We start from the raw sequence: 18,542 nt of genomic DNA, 5'->3' as shown, positions 1-18,542 counted from the left end.
TGGGTTGTTTATATTTAATCCTTGCGCTAGAAAGATGCCCTACATGGTGGTTAATCTCTAATCTATTAATGCTACTTACTCGTCAATAATCAATCAACAATTCATGCATTCATGCATCAGAAAGTTTGCTGTAACACGTCAACCTTTTTTAATGCCCCACCCTATTCAGGCTGTTTGATTAGAATATTAGAGTTGTAGTCTTTACTGGCACACTGTTCCGATAAATCCGCGGATTTATGGCCATATGCAAGTTCGTACTGTAGAGCCCTGCATCCACAGATTAATTTCCTGGAAGTCCTGCCAAGAGAACAAAGTTCCCAAAAAGATTTAACTGCAGGATCACAAAAGAGTTCTCTGTTCATCTCTGTGTTCCCTTGAAATGAGTCTCTGCTCAGGTAAGACACATGATTCATTTGAGTAAATTTAAAGTTTATTTATAGACACCATAAAAACTGAATGTTGCCACTAAGCATTTTAATGTGTATATTTTTTAAGGTAGGCCTATTTGTATTTTACTATTTCCATTTAATGCTACTTTATTCTTCTGCTCCACTACATTTCAGAGGGAAATGTACTTTACATAATTTATCAGTAATAATGCATCTCATTTATTTGCTGATTATATTTTGTATTAATCTGGATCGGCAAATTTACCAAGTAAAACTTTATTTGCCTCCAAAAGGTAGCTGAGTATAATATGGAAACACTGAAGTAGTACTAGTACCCCGCTTGAGTTCTAGTTTAATGCTACAACACTAAAACACACACTTCGGTAGATTGATTAGCTTCTCCACAATTCAGTCGTTTAGTTCATTTTACGGGAACCTTAAGCATCAAAGTAGAATTCATTGAGATGAACCGAGACAGAAGAAAGAAGCGAATCACTCCATTTGAACCGATCATAAAGTCCGAATATGTGTCCATTCCTTAATTATTTATATTCCTTTATTCTGTAAAAGTACACTGATCAAGAGAATCAAATGCGGGTTTTCATAAAAATGAATCCAAGTCGAAATAAATAACCTTCGTCTCTCTCTCTCTCTCTCTCTGACATCACTTTGGGAGCTAAAGGGAAAACTCCAAAACATTGTAAAGTCTATATTTTATGAACGCTTGGAGTCATCAAACTGTAGAAGTAGCATTTCTTTGATAAGAATGACCACAAATTCATGAAATTTCCTTCTCTTAATATTTCTGAGGGCGAACAATCTGGTGGGTTTTTTTTTATCAATGTGTTACAAGTATTTTATACAGATAGGCCTATAAACTATAAATAGAGGATTTTTTTTATTTTTTTTGAATGTGGAAACATGAATTGAACGAACAAAGAGGTGGATGCATTATTTGGCTAAACAGATTGTGTAGCCTACCTGCTGATGTTTGCATCCACCATTTTTTTCAGCCGGCAGGATTTTTCCCCCTGCGAGTTCCCTTAAAAGAGCCGATGTTTGCAGCAACGAAGGACAAACTGTAACAGGACCATTATAGGAAGAAGTTAAACACATAACACAGGCTAACACAGCCGCAGCTGCCACTTGTAGAAGGACAGAGCGTATACTTATAATATCGTTGACCCATCATTAGGGCACGAGTAGATCTGAGTATAATTATATTTGTGTGTTCCTTATACCCGTTGCAGTGTCATTAACGCCGTTACAACGCATTTTAACCTGAAATTAAGTGTTGTTGTTTTTTTAAGAATTCACCAACACTGAGAAACATTTCGACACCAGAAAAAACAAACCCACGAGCATTTGGAGATGCGCGTGCAACCATCACGCCATGGCCGTGCAGCTCTCCTTTAAATTTCAAACACGCAGAAAAAATATTTTACGTATTACAATATTATTTATATCAATTCTGTGTCACTAATCTTGAAATAATTTTGAAATAACTAGTTCAGCTCGAGTAGTTCATATGTCACCTGCTCTGCTGCGTGTGTAAGGTTGACTGACGTTAATACACACAGACATGAAGCCCCATCAATGGCCCATCCTCAACCTGGGGAAACACTGCTTGCTGTCTTTTAATACTAACGTTATTGGATTACTATTTCTTATTTGGGAATTTGGCTTAATGCATTATTATTTAAAAAAAAGAAAAAGAAAAAAGAATTCAATTTTAAAAGTTAAATAGATGCAGGATGTTCCCGAAGGCAGTAATTGTTTTAAATAATTGTGATCTCAATATTTACCAGATTAATTGTGATTATGACTTTTGCAATAATCGAACACCCTAATGTAATCTATATTTAATTGCAGAATAACTTAGCTCTTGTCATTGATATTTCATTCTCATTTTAAGCTAAATAAATATATAAACATAAAAAAAATTGTAATTTGGTATATTCTTCTTCTTTGTCTGTTTCAGGTTGAAGGACAAAAGTTTGAGGAAAGTCACGGTATGGAAAAGGCGTGGATGTACAATGATAGGGGCAATGCACGAAGAAGGGTTTAAAGACAGTCAGTAAACTGATTGAAAATGAGCTGGATAGGGGAGGGATGGTGGATGCCAATTTAGAGTTAGGTGATTGTGTTGATGATTCAGAAGAATCTGAGATGCTATTTAGTGATGAAGAAAGTGATCAGTGTCTTCATGTTGAGGAAAAGGAAGTATATGAAGAGACTGTAGCTTCTGTTGAGGATCTGCCTGATCTTGGAGAACAGTGCAGTCATAGTGATGGTGATTTGCGGAGCTCTCTGGCAGATTGGGCAGTTGAATTTGGTATTTCTCTAATAGCTCTGTCAGCGCTTCTCAGCATTCTCAAAATCTACCATCCCTCTCTGCCAAAGGATGGACGAACACTGCTGAAAACAAAAACATGCTACAACATTAACAGTGTAGCTGGTGGTGTGTTCCACTATTGTGGAATTCTGAATTCTATCAGGAAAATTCTAGATAAAGTGTGGTCTACAGTGCCAGACGGACATGCTTTTAAACTGCAGTTGAATTTTGATGGTCTGCCGCTTTGCAAGAGTACTAGTACACAGTTTTGGCCAATTCTTGGTATGTTGCAAAGATACACCAAGAAACCAATGTTGATCGGACTGTTTTGTGGTACTTAAGCCAAATTCGTTGGCCGAGTATCTTCATAATCTGGTTCAAGAGTTGAAAATGTTGAAAAGTGGGTTTCTGTTCAAGCAGAAAACCTTCTTTGTGAATGGTGTTTCTGTTGTGTGCGATACCCCAGCCCGAGCCTTCATAAGAGGTGTGAAGTCACACACTGGATACCATGGGTGTGACAAGTGTCACCAAACGGGTGTCCGCAAATCTAATCGAATGACATTTCCTGAGGTCAATGCAAGGCGCAGAACGGATGACAGTTTTAGGCAAGCAGTAGATGAGGAACATCACATCCATCACTCACCTCTTGCAGATGTTGGCATTGACATGGTGGCTTGTTTCCCATACGATTATATGCACCTGGTTTGTCTGGGTGTAATGAGGCGTCTCTTAGATTTGTGGATCAGCACCACTGGTCCTTTGCGCTGTCGCATTTCATCTAGTCTAGCTTCCATGGTTATGGATAGACTTCTTGCTCTGAAAAATTACATTCCCAGTGAGTTTGCTCGAAGGCCACGGGCACTGGCTGAACGATGTAGGTGGAAAGCCACAGAATTCCGCCAATTCTTGTTATACACTGGTCCGGTTGTGCTGAGGGGTGTTTTAAAACCTCAGATCTATGACAACTTCATGCTTTTGTCAGTAGGTGTGTATATTTTGGCAAGTCCAAAATATTGTATGGAGATGAATGACCTTGCTCACACTCTGCTGGTTTCATTTTTTGAACACTTTGGACAGCTTTATGGTGAAGAGTTTTGGGTTTACAATATTCATGGTCTGTTGCATCTCAGTGAAGATGTCAAAATACATGGCAATTTAGATCTTATATCAGCATTTCCCTATGAAAATTTCTTAGGAAAACTTAAAAAATTGGTTCGGGGGCCATGCAGTCCTTTGACTCAGGTGTTACGCAGATTATCAGAAATGGAAAATGGCAGCTACAGTCCAGATGTTAAAGAGGCAACTCAAAAACTGGATAAAGAGCATATGGGCGGGCCAGTGCCAGAGTGCTTCTCACAACATGTTCGTCAATTTAAAGTATTGGCTATTGATGATATACAGTGGGGGAAATAAGTATTTGACCCCTTGCTGATTTTGCAGGTTTGCCCACTTACAAAGAATGCAACGATCTATAATTTTAATCATATGTACATTCTAACAGTGAAAGACAGAATCCCAAAGAAAATTCCAGAAAATCACATCATGAATTTATTAAAATTGATAACCATCTGATGAGGAAAAACAAGTATTTGACCCCCTGGACAAACAGCATGTTAATATTTTGTAGAAAAGCCATTATTGGCCAGCACAGATGTCAAACGGTTTTTATAGTTGGTGACAAGGTTTGTGCACATTTCGGCAGGGATGTTGGCCCACTCCTCCCTGCAGACAGCCTCATTCAGGTTCCGAGGTTGTTGCCTGGCAACTCGAATTTTAAGCTCCCTCCAAAGATTTTCAATTGGATTCAGGTCTGGAGACTGGCTAGGCCTCTCCAGAACCTTGATGTGCTTCTTCTTCAGCCACTCTTTTGTTGCTTTGGCGGTGTGCTTAGGGTCGTTGTCGTGCTGAAACACCCATCCTCGACCCATCTTCAGCTCTCTCACTGAGGGAAGGAGATGTTGGTCCAGAATTCCACGATACATGGCCCCGTCCATCCTCCCCTCAATACGATGGAGTTGTCCCGTCCCCTTGGCTGAAAAGCACCCCCAAAGCATGATGTTGCCACCACCATGCTTGACGGTGGGGATGGTGTTCTTTGGGTTGTACTCGGTGTTCTTTGCCCTCCAAACACGACGAGTTGAGTTGAGCCCAAAAAGTTCTATTTTGGTCTCATCTGACCACATCACCTTCTTCCAGGCCTCTTCTGAGTCGTCCAGGTGGTGAATGGCGAACTTCATGCGGGCCTGTACATGTTTCTTCTTGAGCAGGGGGACCTTGCGTGCGCTGCAGGATTTCAATCCATGACGGTGTAGTGTGCTTTTCCTGATAACTGCACCGACAGTTGATCTTTTCTCTCCAAGTTGCTTTCCGATTCTCTTGTAGCCCATCCCAGCCTTGTGCAGATCAACAATCTTGTCCCTGATGTCCGTAGAAAGCTCTTTGGTCTTGCCCATGGTGGTGATGTTGGATGCTGGTTGTTTGGGTGTTGACAGGTGTCTTTTATACAGGTAACGAGGTGAGGCAGGTGTATTTGATGTAGATAATTGGTTGGGATTGGGGCTGTGTCTTAAAGAAAGACTAACTGGCTTGTAGGAGCCAGAATACTTGCTGTTTGGTAGGGGGTCATATACTTGTTTTTCCTCATCAGATGGTTATCAATTTTTATAAATTCATATGATGTGATTTTCTGGAAGATTGTTGCATTCTTTGTAAGTGGGCAAACCTGCAAAATCAGCAAGGGGTCAAATACTTATTTCCCCCACTGTAGTTGTGAAGCCCAATGAGAGAGATTCTTGTATCAAAGTCGATAACAAGTTTGTTTTAGTCCGAAACATTGTTGAGGATAAAGGAATTGTGTACCTTGTGGGTAATGAATATAAACAGGTGGAACATTTCTTTAAATATCCAATTGACTCAAAAGAGTTGGAAATTTATGTGGTTTCCAACCTCTCCACCAATATCAAGTGTTTTATGATTGAAAAGAAGCTACAGAAGTATGTAAGATTACCATTTCGAAACAGATTTGTTGTTGTTCCACTCTTGCATTGAAACTAGTAACCCTGAAGTTGCTCTTGTATTTTAGTTGGCTATGGAATTTATGTAGTCATGGTTGCTTATTTTCAGATGTTTCATATTGTTGTCTTTGACAACACAAATGAGGTTGAAGTTGTGCCTTCAGTCTGGATAGAAAATGGAGAGTGCATGTGGCCTCCAAATAAAATTGATGTGGCAAAAGCTGTAAAATCTCAAGAATGTCCTGGAGATGGATGGATGCCCCATAAGGCCAGAATTATCTTCGCATCACGTAAGTTAAGTGTTATCACCTCGCCTGGGCCCTCACTCCTCGCCTGGGCCCTCCCTCCTCGCCTGGGCCCTCTACTCCTCGCCTGGGCCCTCGCTCCTCGCCTGGGCCCTCTCTCCTCGCCTGGGCCCTCCCTCCTCGCCTGGGCCCTCACTCCTCGCCTGGGCCCTCACTCCTCGCCTGGGCCCTCTCTCCTCGCCTGGGCCCTCTCTCCTCGCCTGGGCCCTCACTCCTCGCCTGGGCCCTCACTCCTCGCCTGGGCCCTCTCTCCTCGCCTGGGCCCTCACTCCTCGCCTGGGCCCTCTGTCCTCGCCTGGGCCCTCACTCCTCGCCTGGGCCCTCTCTCCTCGCCTGGGCCCTCCCTCCTCGCCTGGGCCCTCTTCGGCAGAGGTGAGGCTCCCGCTGCTTCCCCCTGCCAGCTCTCTCACGGTGGGGGCATTCGGGAGTCTCTGGGGCGCATGACCGGTGCTGTCGGGGTAGGTTTTGGTGCTCCTCCTTGGGGGTGCTTGACTGGGGGGGGCTGGGCCCCTGTCCGGGGATGAAATCGGCCTCGGGGGCTGCTGTCACTGGCTGCACTGTAGGGAGGGATGCCTCTGGCTGGGCTGGGGGACCGTTGGCCTGGTTCTCCCGCGTTATCGCTCCCTGGCGGTAGCGAGCTTCCCGGCACGGCTTTCTGCTGTTCTTCCTTGGGGCGGGGTACAGCTTCCCCCTGGACATGCGGTCTGGGGTCCTTTGCGCTTTGGGGGTCGCAGGGTGTCCTGGCTTCTGGGGTGGGGGTCTGCGGTGGGATTGTGGGACGATTATCGATGCATCTTGATGTATTATACTTTTTCCCTGGGCAGGGTCTCTGGATGGCTGCTGGGCGTTTAGTTTGTGCGTTGGAGTCCGGGGGAGGCATCTCCTCGTTGGCTTGGAGGGACCTGTTTGCGTTCCTGTTTTGCTTCGTTGGCCTCGGATCCGTGCTTGCCCATTTCTCTGTCGGCCAGTTGTTGGACCCCTCTGGATACTGAGGTATATAGTTAGTTTTCGGGATGTGCAGTGTGGGTGCGGGGCAGGGCTGTGCTCCGGTTTGTTCTGGGTTTGTGCCTGGAGTTCTCGGCCCTTGATGGATGGGTGGGTTGTTGGTGGCATGCAGCTGAGCTAGTTGATTTTGCCTCGTTGCTGGTTTGGCTGGTGTTGCATGGCGGCCGGGGGGGCGCGCTGGGCATGGGGGATGTCGGCTGGCGCCGGCGGCCTTAGTTTTTTCCGGCAGTTGGGGGGACGGTGGACTTTTATTGGCGGGTGCACGGTGACCTGTGCGGCGCGTTTGCTGCCGGGCTGGGGCTTGCTGCTGTCGTGTTGTTCCGTTTGCTCTCTCTCATTTGCCCGACCTCGCACGCGGGATTCGCGGGGGGCTGCTGGGCATGGGTGTCGCCGTGCTCGCGCAGTGTGCGCGTTGGGCTCGTCACTTGTGCATTGGTGTTGATGATTGCGTGGCATTTGGGCATTGTGGTTGTTTGCTGCGCGGCGGTGGGGTGCTGGATGGGGGAGGCCACTGGTCTATGTTGTGTCTGCGACGCGGTCGGTCCGGGCGCTGCTCTTCCTCTTTTGCGTTCCGTCGGCATTACGTTGTCAACTGGCATTTGGGTCGGGGTCTTCTGCGTTTGCATCGCGGTGCATCTGGGAGTCTTTGTTTTTTTTTTGATTTGATTTATTCTTTTTCTTTCTTCCACCCCTATTGGCTACTGGGGTTCTTGCCTGCCTGTTACAGTCGTGGCGTTCCCCTCTCTCTAACAACTACATTCTTTAACAGGCTTATGCGCACACACATGTACATACACACACATACAGACACATTCACCCACACGCACACAGACACACACAGACACAAACAAACTTAGGTTGTCCCTGGTAGAATTATTCCTGATGCCTTTCTTTCAGTTACTTATTTAAATTAATTATTATTCCAGCTCTCGTGGCTGTGTTGTGTTGCTTATTTAGTGTGTGTGACTGTTTCTTGTTTTCATTGTTCTCTTAGTTGTCTTAATATGTCATTAATATGTCAGCTGTTTATTGCTGCTGTTCGGCTGGTTTTCTTTTACTATTATTATTATTTTTATTTTTTTTGTTTGTGTTTGTTTGTTGTTGTTTTTCTCCTCCCCAAGCCCCCCTCTCTGTTCTCTTGCAGGTTTCGTTGCTTTCTGCAATTGGTGTTTCCCACAGCTTTTCCCTGTTGTCCCCACCCTCCATCCCCCTTTCCCCCTTCTCTTGCAGGTGTTGTCCTTTCTCTGTGCTGTCTGTTTGTGCCCCCCCATCCCCGTGTCTGCCCCCCTGTCCGGCCCGGTGACAAATCAATACATAATTAAATAAATAATAAAACAGACAAAGGAGTATTTTAATACTCTCTTGTTAAAGTAAAATCTGTCTGGCACAATATGGTATCCAGGTCATTATACTCTATACCAGGCTGCTGGGCAGGACAGGTTTAAAAAAAAAAAAAAAAAAAAAAGTGTTATCACCTCTACCTTTTAAATTGATCTAATGATAGATCATAATATCACTTAAATTTACTTTTTTCCCCTGTATTTTGTTTTTCTAGATGACTACAATGAAGCAAGGCTTAAACTACCTCAGGCTGTCGATCACACTGACCTTGGAAGTGACGGAGGGGACTCGCCAATTAAATTTAAAAGAAAAAGAATGTATGTTTTTTTTATAAATCTGCAGCAGTGTTTCCCGTACGTTCATTTATTTGTGGCGGCCCGCCACAATATCAACGCTGACTGCCACACATTGATTTTAGATTTTTTTTTACTAAGCCTATTTAAAATCGTATTTGATTGCAGAGCGCCATAGCGCATTAATGCAGCACTTCCTCTCACTCGTCCCTCTCTCTCTCGCACTCACCTGTATCTCTCTCTCTCTCCCTCTCTCCCTCATGGAACACAGCTGCACAAATTATTATTATTATTAGCAAGCATGTAAGGAGCCTAGCTAATAAGGAGAGCTAAGTTAATGTTATAAGCGGCTGGATTTTCGAGACTAGCACGCTGTATATAGCTGGTAGTCAATATGCATGCACTCGCGCACACATACTGTTTCTTAAAATTATTAAATGTGTTTTTAGACGCAAGAATATTCTTTTCCCTGGGGAAGACGATGAAGAGATGGAAAGCACCCTGAAAGTCACATTGCCCAATGCTCCAAAGATCCCTAGGCAGTACAAAACTCCTACATTAAAGCCAGGGAAGCAAGGCCAGAACCTCCAGCCAAGTGGCAACAGCAGTCCTGACTTCCCACCAAGTGGCAACAGCAGTCCTGACTTCCCACCAAGTGGCAACAGCAGTCCTGACTTCCCACCAAGTGGCAACAGCAGTCTTGAGCCAAGCCCAAGTCAGCACTCCTGTACTTCCAAGTTTCCTTCAAGCTGTCACACCAACACTGAGAACCTGACGCCGAGGCACGCCAGCACCGAGAGCCGCCGGACGCCGAGGCACGCCAGCACCGAGAGCCGCCGGACGCCGAGGCACACCGAACGATCTATACTCCCATCAAGGCACCCCGAGGCACACCAGACCAGGGAGCAGACATCCAGTCTGCAAACTTGTGAGTATTCAATGATGTTTGTTACATTGTATGAATTCTTTATTTGGCTAAATGGTTTCTTCAGATAATGAGGAAAATAAGACTTCCAACATTAAGTATACACAGATGACTAACAGTGGTCAGATAAGACTATCAGTTCGGTGGCTTAACTAGTTTTATACTGTTTCTAATCTATCTTTCTTGCTTGTTTTCTTCTTAGCCCTTCTGCGTAGTATATTAACAAAACAGGAAATGATGATGGACCAACTGCGCATCATCTTTAAGACCCTACAGGGTATGAAAGCGACTGATGAGGCAGAGATAGGCCTGGATCGAAATTTGTTGCCCGTCAAAGACGTCAGTTCTCTTCAGAACCTGGAGGAACAACTGCAGAGTATTCCTGACCTCTAGAAACAGTTGGTATGTTGGCATATCAAATACAGTGACATATTTCCTACTTAGCTGGCTAGCTTTTATTTTCCTTAAATTCTCTCATGAAAGCCTGACCAGGTACCCGCAGGGACTTAAAAGTAATAAAAAAGCATTTAATTTTTTATGATCAAAACACTATATACAAAAACAAAAAGGAAATACTATTTAAATATCAGGGATGTGATTTTTCTGGATTAATCCGGAATTCCTGATTTTCCGACCTGAAAATATGACCCGCATGCATCATGCAGATCTGTAATAAAAACAATTTAAACAGGAGCTCACTGAGTGAAATGGAAAGGATTTGAGGACATCTACAGGCTGACATGTGTAAAGTTTTCTTCCTGTACAGTGTGTACCACAGTCGCTCTCGCGCATCAGTAGTACGTAACGTGTTGGGCAGTAATACTGCAATATTACTTTTCCGGGTAAAGAGTAATGTAAGGGATTACTACTTCCAAAACAGTTATATTATTACAGTTACTAATCCAAATAACACTGCGCTACTGAACGCACCATCCCTGTCGTGAATGTGCGACCGCGCTGCAGCTCAGTGGCACCGGCCCTTCTGCAGTTCAAGTCAGCTGTTAGCCAAGAAGCTAAAGGAAAAGTGGAGAACAGGCAGAGAGAGGTATTTTCGACAGCTGTAAATAACTTTATTGCCATTATTGTGTCACAGTCTAAGATGCAAAGAACATTGCCGTCCGTTGTAAACCTTGTGCGACCAGCAAAAAGTTTTTGACTGCGAACAATTCTGCATTTATACTTAAGCTAATTGAAGCATCAGCTAAAGCAACACAGCAACGTGAAACTCAGAAAGAAACTCCGGCCGCTGCCAGTGATGCTTGGACTCATGGGGTGAGAGTGGCGTTAATCACCCAGTAAAAGAGAGTAGCTAATATTACTTTTTTAAGGAGTATATGCTAAGTAACTAGTAAGTAGCTGTATTATTTCTGAACAACACTAAGTTGACAGTAAGATCGGATAAATTGGGTATGTTTTGATTATTGCTTGTTATAGGCTATCTAATGTTTACTTTGACTTTGTTGTCGATTGATCAATCACCTAGACTATATAGCCTACACTTTGCTGTATGAATGGTAGCTTTTTAAGTCCTTATGTTTTGGCAAGTTTTAAATTAATTTCTTGTGAATGGTTGCAACAAGGTTTGTAAGGCCTTTTCAGACGGCTTTGATCCGCGTGGTCGCTCTGCAAACAAGCACTCCACGAGGTAACCATGGCAACGGCTTCTGTGTAGCTGGCACGAATCCCGTGAAACTGTCGCGGCTCGTCTCACGCGCCCGCCAGAGTTGAAATGTCAAACTTTTCCCTAAAGTTTATCAACAGAGACTGATCAGCTGTTTGATCTGAGTTTCCTGAATAATATTACTGTTTCTTTAACAATTAGGCCACCAGGTCTTAAACAGGCAACAACCTTTGCTGCTGTCTCCTATTCATTAAAAATAATCTATCAACTACTGAACTAATCTTAAAGTTTAGTGTGATCGTGGAGTGTGCACAGATGTATATTAAAATTTAAGTACCTGGTAAAATCCATACTGATTTTCCATTATATCCTTCATACTTTTGCCAGTATGGCTGTTAAATTGGCATTAAATTTCATTCTAAGTGGTATTACAAAGGTCTTTAAAAGTCTTAAATTTAATTCGGACAATCTTGGGGGTACCCTGCTTAAGCACAGTGTAACATGTTTTTCATGTGGGTTTATATATTTTAAAACTAACTTTAAAGGACAAAACCAGCCTTAAATTTATTTTCCGTCAACTGCCATAATCATAAATGTATGCTACAAGTGTTTGTTGCAAAACTGTACTTTTTTTATGTTGAAACAACATTCTTCCTTGTTGCCTGAAACTTAAAGGTTGCCATGATAAGTAAATCCATCAAAACTAAGCAGCTAGCTACAGGAACACCACTTACTTATGCTATACATTCTATCCATTCCTTAAAATACGTAAATATGAAACCATTGCTGGGGGGAAAAAACTAATTAAGAAATATGATTTCAGGTGAACACGCTGGCTCTCAAAGGGGGGACTGACATTCGTGAGTGGAATGAGAGGAATAAATGGAAAGATTGGCTTTCAGCGCCTACAGATAAGAGATGTTGTGATTGGTAAGTTGGCCTTCATACCAACATTGCCATGTATATGTTTAAGAACCATTAACAGTTATATAACTTGATAGTTCAGGGTCTTAAGAAGGAAGGAAGGAAAGCAGGGATGGACAAGATGAGGAAATGTGAAGGAAAGTAGAGGAAAGGAAGCAGGTGAGAAAAGTGAAGGAGCTGAAAGGAGAAGACAGGAAGAGAGATGAGGGTAGGGGTGGACAGGAGAAGGGTCATTAGAGGACAGTAGAGGAAGAGAAGACGGGTGAGGTGATGAGCAGGGGAGAGGAGAGGAAATACCGTGATTTATCTTTTATTGGAATAGATACAATAGGACTTATTTAGAGATAATTGATTCGGGCAGGGGAAATTGAGAATGGCTGGTTGCTTTAAAAGAAAAATTCCCTTAAACTGAACCAACGCCCTTTTGACAGACATTCTGGTGTGATATCTACATGCAGAGACCATAATTTTGCAGATCAGTTTAAGTAGAAAGCCATAGGCAGCCATTACTGGTTCATATTGTACTCTATGTCCTTTAAAATCCTGTAGTCACAAGTTAATTGTGTGTGGGGTTTTTTTTAGCTGCTGTGAGGCGTAACCGTCTGACATCTGGGGCCACGGACCAAGAAATAGATCAAAAGATGGCTTCATCTGGCTCCGGATAGGGATGGTGGCAGGAGGGAGAGGATGAGGAGATCGTTGAGTGTCAACACAGGAAAAGTTGTTGCTGTGGTTACAATGAATGATAAGAATAAAATGAACTTAAGGGAACATTCCAGATCAAGTGGCTTTAGCGTCCATATCACATTCTGGGCAAAGTGCCCATAGGGACCTGGGTTGGACTTTAACCTGATTCCACCCCATAGGGCTCTCCTACTCGCTTCCTGCCACTTTTCATTGTCCTATTTGAATAGAAAAAAAAACAAGGCAGTGCTATTGGCTTTGTAAATGTGTCCTATTTCTATTCAAACGTTCCCTATAGTGGATTGCGCTGGGCAGGATTTTCAGTCCTGCACCCCCCTGTTCCCACAATATTCTATCCCGTTCCGCAATAATGTGTTTTAGTCCCGCTCCCGCCCGCATCTATACCCTTATGTGCATCTCCCGCCTGTGAAAGACCCAGGATAGGCAGGAGGGATGTTCAGTTTTGCGTTCTGTCTCACAAAAGAGGCACTTGACAAATGAGAGACTGCCAGATGTCTGATTTTAAGTTTTATTAGTTCTGAATGTACTACATAGGTGATAGTAATGTAAGCTACTTTTCCTGATTTTTCCAGGACGATATGATCTCAGTATGCCTGAGATGAAATGTGAGGCATGCAAAGCCACATGGAGCGCTGGAGTGGATGACTTAGTCCGTAATGACTACTGGCCTGCTGCCCTTCACTTTTTCACGGTGTACGCTACAGATGTTTTTTGTTCTTATGAAGAATTGAAGATGGCAGCACCAGGACTGTCCTGCCAAGCATTCTTAAGAATGCTTGATCAACGAACTGTCCGCTTTGGCCGTGTGAGTATGAGTGGTGGGAATCACTAACAACTAGTACTAGTATTGATGTGTCTCGCAGAATGACTATGGTGACATTATCAACACATTGATTATTATAATTGGAGCATGTTGATGAAATCAAAACAGTGATTCAGCTGGACTCGATACATTAATAGAACATCATCTAAGATTCAAAGTCTTTGTGTAAAAACTCAGTAAAGAATCTAAATTCATACACTAAATGTACAAAAATATTGGAGCAATTTATCAACTCAATCACTCAAAACATTAGACCTGTGTATAAGATCAAGTAGTGATGTCACATCCTAGTCATGCAGTTTGCATTCAGAAAAAAAACAAATAGGTCCATAAAGACATTGGTTAAGTTTGCTGTGGGAGTCGAGTTTGCTGTGGTCTTTTTTGGGGGGGACTTTGGTCGTGATGTTTTTTGTCCGTGACATACAAAGAGCCAAAAGATTTCCAAAGATCCACTGGGCTGAGCGACTGCCTGTGGAGGCTCGATGCAGGAGGATTTGGTGTCACCTTTGACCTTATTAACTTTAGTTAACTTAACTGTGAATTATGTTGACATGTTTTACTGTTCTGAAACAGACTGGGAAGATCACAGCAGACAGCTTCAGAAAAAGCTTTTTGGAGTGGGAGGCTGTTAATTTGAAGTGGATAAGATCTGCAGGGAGGAGCATTTTATCTGTCCTGCATGCACCCCAGACATGCTTGCTGTTTCTGTGGATGGAAATCGCAAGCACTACCGCTTTAAGAACGCCGCAAGGTACTTACAAAATGTGTGTAATTTGCAGTGTTGTTAAAGTAACCTTTGCTGTGTCATATTGAAGGTCAGTGTGTACCTTTCTTTCAATTAGATCTGAAGAACAAGCCTTATTTGATGGCATCTTCATTGCAAAAGATGATGAAGTAGAAAGATTTGTGGATGACATTCATTCCAACACCAACCATGTAAACTTGTTGTATAATATTTCAAAAAACACGACCAATAACATTTTACAGTTGACATTGTTTGGGTGAGTCCTGACTATTTATATCAACCTTTTTCCATGTTGTAGGTCTCTGGAAGAGGTGTCTGTGGAGGGGAGTGGTCAGCTGCCAGGGAAACTTCTCAGAGATCCTCTAGTAAAATTGATGAGGAGGGACTTGAGCTTGCGGTCTGTCGACATGGAGTTTTTCTGGCGCTCTCAACATGTTCAGGGGAGAAATATATGCTTATCCCCTCTACCTGCAGAACAAGCTGGCAAATAAGTCAATAAGCTTTTTTGCCATGGATGTAACCTGCAAGTACTGGCCCTACCTCCACAAAGTGATAAAAAGCTGCCAGGAGCTCCAGCACCTTCTGAGCATGAAACCATTCCTCTCAGTGTTTCATGCCAAAGCCCATGATTTTAAATGCGAGGTAAGAAAACATTACCATGTCATTAACCGTCCCTAAACACCTGCAAAGGTATGTTGGCAGCTTTTCTTCAATAGGTTAAATGGAGTGGAGCTTACCAGCAAGGGGCCGGATTGACACTTGGGGAGGAGGTTGAGCAGTGTAACGCCTTCCTCTCTAGGATTGCTGTGACCACAAAGCACATGTCCAAAGCAGGTAAGGTAACCACACACTGCACTACTTAGATTGAAAGTGTTACAAGAAAATTGTAGCCAGACATGTGGTACAACACAGATTAGTGTATTTTTTTTCTTTTTTACAGGATGTACAGACATGCTTACACTGATGGCCATGCGCTGGAATCAGCAAAAGTTTAATAACTTGGCTGCTTCACTTGCTGCCGATATCAGAAGGTAGAGATGAGTATTGTTATTTTCTTATATTGTAAATACCTTCTATTGTATATTTTTGTAGGTATAACATTTTTATTTAATTTCCTTTTTTTGTTACCTGGAAATCCAACTTCAGGATCTGGAAAGCATGAAAATCCAGCTGGCAGTGACACAGGTTAAGTTGAGGGCTGGGTCACTGATTAAGGAGTGGGCAGAAGGTGATAGTTATACTATTATTTCAATGTCTCAGTTTGCAGAATAATGGGAGACATGCTTCTGCAAGTAATTACTGTTTTAAAATGAAATCATACATACACTGTTTTCTTGGTCATTTACTTGTGCAGTTAAAATGCCAAATTTTAGTATGTAGTGCATGCACACTGGAAATCATGTCAAAACAAAGTGCCCTGAAAGTACCTGAATGGTGCACAGTCCAAAAGTTGGAACATTTGACATTTCGGTGACATTCAACACTTTATTTTAAGGTGTCCTTCTTAGAGTGTAATTATACATTTAAATACGGAGTAATATTAATTAACTACATGTACTTACTATAGGATTAGGGTAGGATTAGGATTTGGTTGAGGGTTAGTTACATGTAATTATGCATAATTTATTGTTATTACTATTTTAAGTTCATGTAACATATGTAACAAGGACACCGTAAAATAAAGTGTTTCCAAAATTTCTTGCACTTAGCGGATCCCATCTTGGCTACGTTGTCATTTTCTTTGGTACCCTGTTACATACTTCCTATACACGCTAATAAATATGAAATGAATATTGAGACTCACCTGTCCTTCCTCCAGGAGCTTTTTTTTATAAAGAAAAAAAAAAGCAGCAAAGAGGTTAAGGTAATCTTTATGACTTCCCTGTGGCGTTCTGTGTTACACTGAGACTTAGCTCGTTTCAGTTACTGCCATGAAAATGTAAGTGAAATGTTTACACTTCTTTTCTTCTCAGCAACAACATCCCAAAAGAATGCCATCTTGACGCGGTGACCAGTAGAATGGAGGTGCTGGTGGCCAGCATTAAAAGAAGGTCCCAGCGCCTTTACAAAGACACCGATGGCAGCAAAGGTCGGGCCCGGATTCGGCGCAAAATCAGGGAGGAGAAGGCCATTCTTAGCTCTGTCGTTGAAAAATACAACAGTATGGTTCCAGATACAGAAAGAATCGTCTTTGACATCATTCTCTCTGACGAGACAGTTTGGCCATGGCAACTTTCACATGGTGGTATGTACACAAATCTGTTGACAATTTGTTTGATTCACATAGTAGCACAAAACCAATTATGCCGTATCCCAGATTATCTCAAATATTATTTGAAAAATAATCATACTTACAATTTACTTATTTTCCACAACTGTATCCCAGACGCTGTAGATTTGAAAATCAAGAGGAAGGCGTTTGATGTTGTGATGGCAATAAGGAGACTTAAGGAGAAGAAGATTGTTCTTTCTGAGATGGCAAAGCATTGGAAATCTCTCTCCACTCGTGCAGACACACTCAAGGAGATGTCATCCCAGCTTTCCAGTGAGGCATTGCAAAGTACGTATTTAAGTAATGTGTTGTAATACTATACTCTACATTGTAATTTTTTTCTGATAATTTTTTGTTTTACTCCCATAAGGTGAGCTGTGGGCTCTAAATGAAGAAGGGATCAAGGGTTTCCTCAGTTTAACTTTGAGAAAGAAGCAAGAAGTCACCAGAATGATGAAGCATGCAAGAGACTGCTATGCTCAAGTTTTGACTGGAACAAGTATGGACTTCCAGAATGATTGGGATGGATACGACAGTGATTCTGAACTGTCAGTTTGAGGAGCTCTCGAAGTGATAAATGACCAGTATTCACTTTTGGTTCGATTTCTTATATTTGTCAGTGTTTCCTTTGTTTGTTTGTTTTTAGTAGTGGGGGCAGGTCCAAAAAAATCACCAGTTAAAGCTGCCTTCGGCAAAATTTTTTTGATCATATTCAGTGAAATCGACACTATAATCGCCCTATTTCTGATACCGTGGGGGGGCAGAAATGTTCAGTAACACCTCAATGCAGTACATGAGATCCACGGGGAGGAGTCGGATCAAGATCCAAGGGGTGGAAATGGGTTTAGGGATTAGGGTTGGGGTTTTCGGAGTTGGGTAGGTTTAGGTGTATGTAAGGTGGGAGGAGTTGGATCTGGATCCGACTCCTCCCCATGGATTTCATGTTCCGCAGTGAGAACCATCTCGAAATGTTGGTGTGGGGGGCCACCACGGTCAATCAACAAAGAGGAAACACTGTTTGTAAGTCAGATATGCTTGAATAATAGTAATTATCATATCTACATGTTACATTACAACAATAATAATGAATGTAGTTATACAAACTGAAATTAATTTAAGAAACTGTTTTCGAATAGTCGTCCTTGTTTATGGTAGAACAAAACTATGCAGAAAAGTTACAGGAAGGTGTAAATATGTGTATTTTACTAATAAATAAACATAATTCCACTGATGTCATCTGCTGTAGCAAATCTGAGTTTTCTGACAGTTTTACATGGACACACAACCCCATTTTTTTCTGAATTTGGACTCTTGCATCAACTCACCTGCTACAGATGGTCTCTGAAAGCATCCTTGACAGGTCTTCAGCTGCTTCACATGTGCAGTGAAGGTACATAGAGCTTCAACAAATGCAAAAAACTGGCCCAAAACTTGAAAATGTGACTTAATTATAGACACTATAGTGGTTATTATATACACACACAAACCAATTTTTCTGAATTTGGATGTTTAATTGGAAGTGTCGTTGAATTACTTCAAGACTTGCTTTAATAACTACATTTCCTGACCTAAGCACTTGATTTGCCTTATATACTATATAAAAAAAACTACAGTTGAGTGTTTAAAAATACAGCCTAATGGCTTGTTTGATTAATTTGGATTTGTTGTACTATTGTGAAAAACAAAAAAATAAAACTATAAAAAGAGAGCATTTTTATTTTTATTTCCATGCATAGTTATTTAAAAAAGCATTTTGTGGTTGGTTTTAAAATTTTGTGGTTGATAATGTTAATAGCAGAGACTAAAGGGGAAAAAAACATGAGAGCATATTTATGGGTGGGACTT

The 18,542-nt window shown here is 42.1% G+C and overlaps 2 long non-coding RNA genes across 3 annotated transcripts; both read left to right on the top strand.

Annotated features, from left to right (window-relative positions):
• The first annotated feature begins 9,458 nt into the window (after positions 1 to 9,458).
• LOC119901328 lies at positions 9,459 to 14,845 on the top strand. 2 transcript variants are annotated; one of them, XR_005444171.1, is made up of 7 exons: positions 9,459 to 9,610; positions 9,810 to 10,009; positions 12,052 to 12,158; positions 12,735 to 12,850; positions 14,254 to 14,431; positions 14,523 to 14,616; positions 14,724 to 14,845. It is a non-coding gene; the product is annotated as an uncharacterized LOC119901328 (long non-coding RNA). The 2 variants fall into 2 exon arrangements; XR_005444173.1 differs by lacking the exon at positions 12,735 to 12,850.
• Positions 14,846 to 14,967: 122 nt separating this feature from the next.
• LOC119901329 lies at positions 14,968 to 15,441 on the top strand. Its single transcript, XR_005444174.1, has 3 exons — positions 14,968 to 15,067; positions 15,142 to 15,259; positions 15,366 to 15,441. It is a non-coding gene; the product is annotated as an uncharacterized LOC119901329 (long non-coding RNA).
• The last annotated feature ends 3,101 nt before the right edge of the window (positions 15,442 to 18,542 follow it).

The sequence above is a fragment of the Micropterus salmoides genome, unplaced genomic scaffold (assembly GCF_014851395.1).
Source record: "Micropterus salmoides isolate LMB-PRFRI ecotype aquatic unplaced genomic scaffold, ASM1485139v1 Ms_hic_scaffold_13, whole genome shotgun sequence".
Lineage (NCBI taxonomy): Eukaryota > Metazoa > Chordata > Actinopteri > Centrarchiformes > Centrarchidae > Micropterus > Micropterus salmoides.
This window is presented reverse-complemented; position numbering and strand designations above follow the sequence as displayed.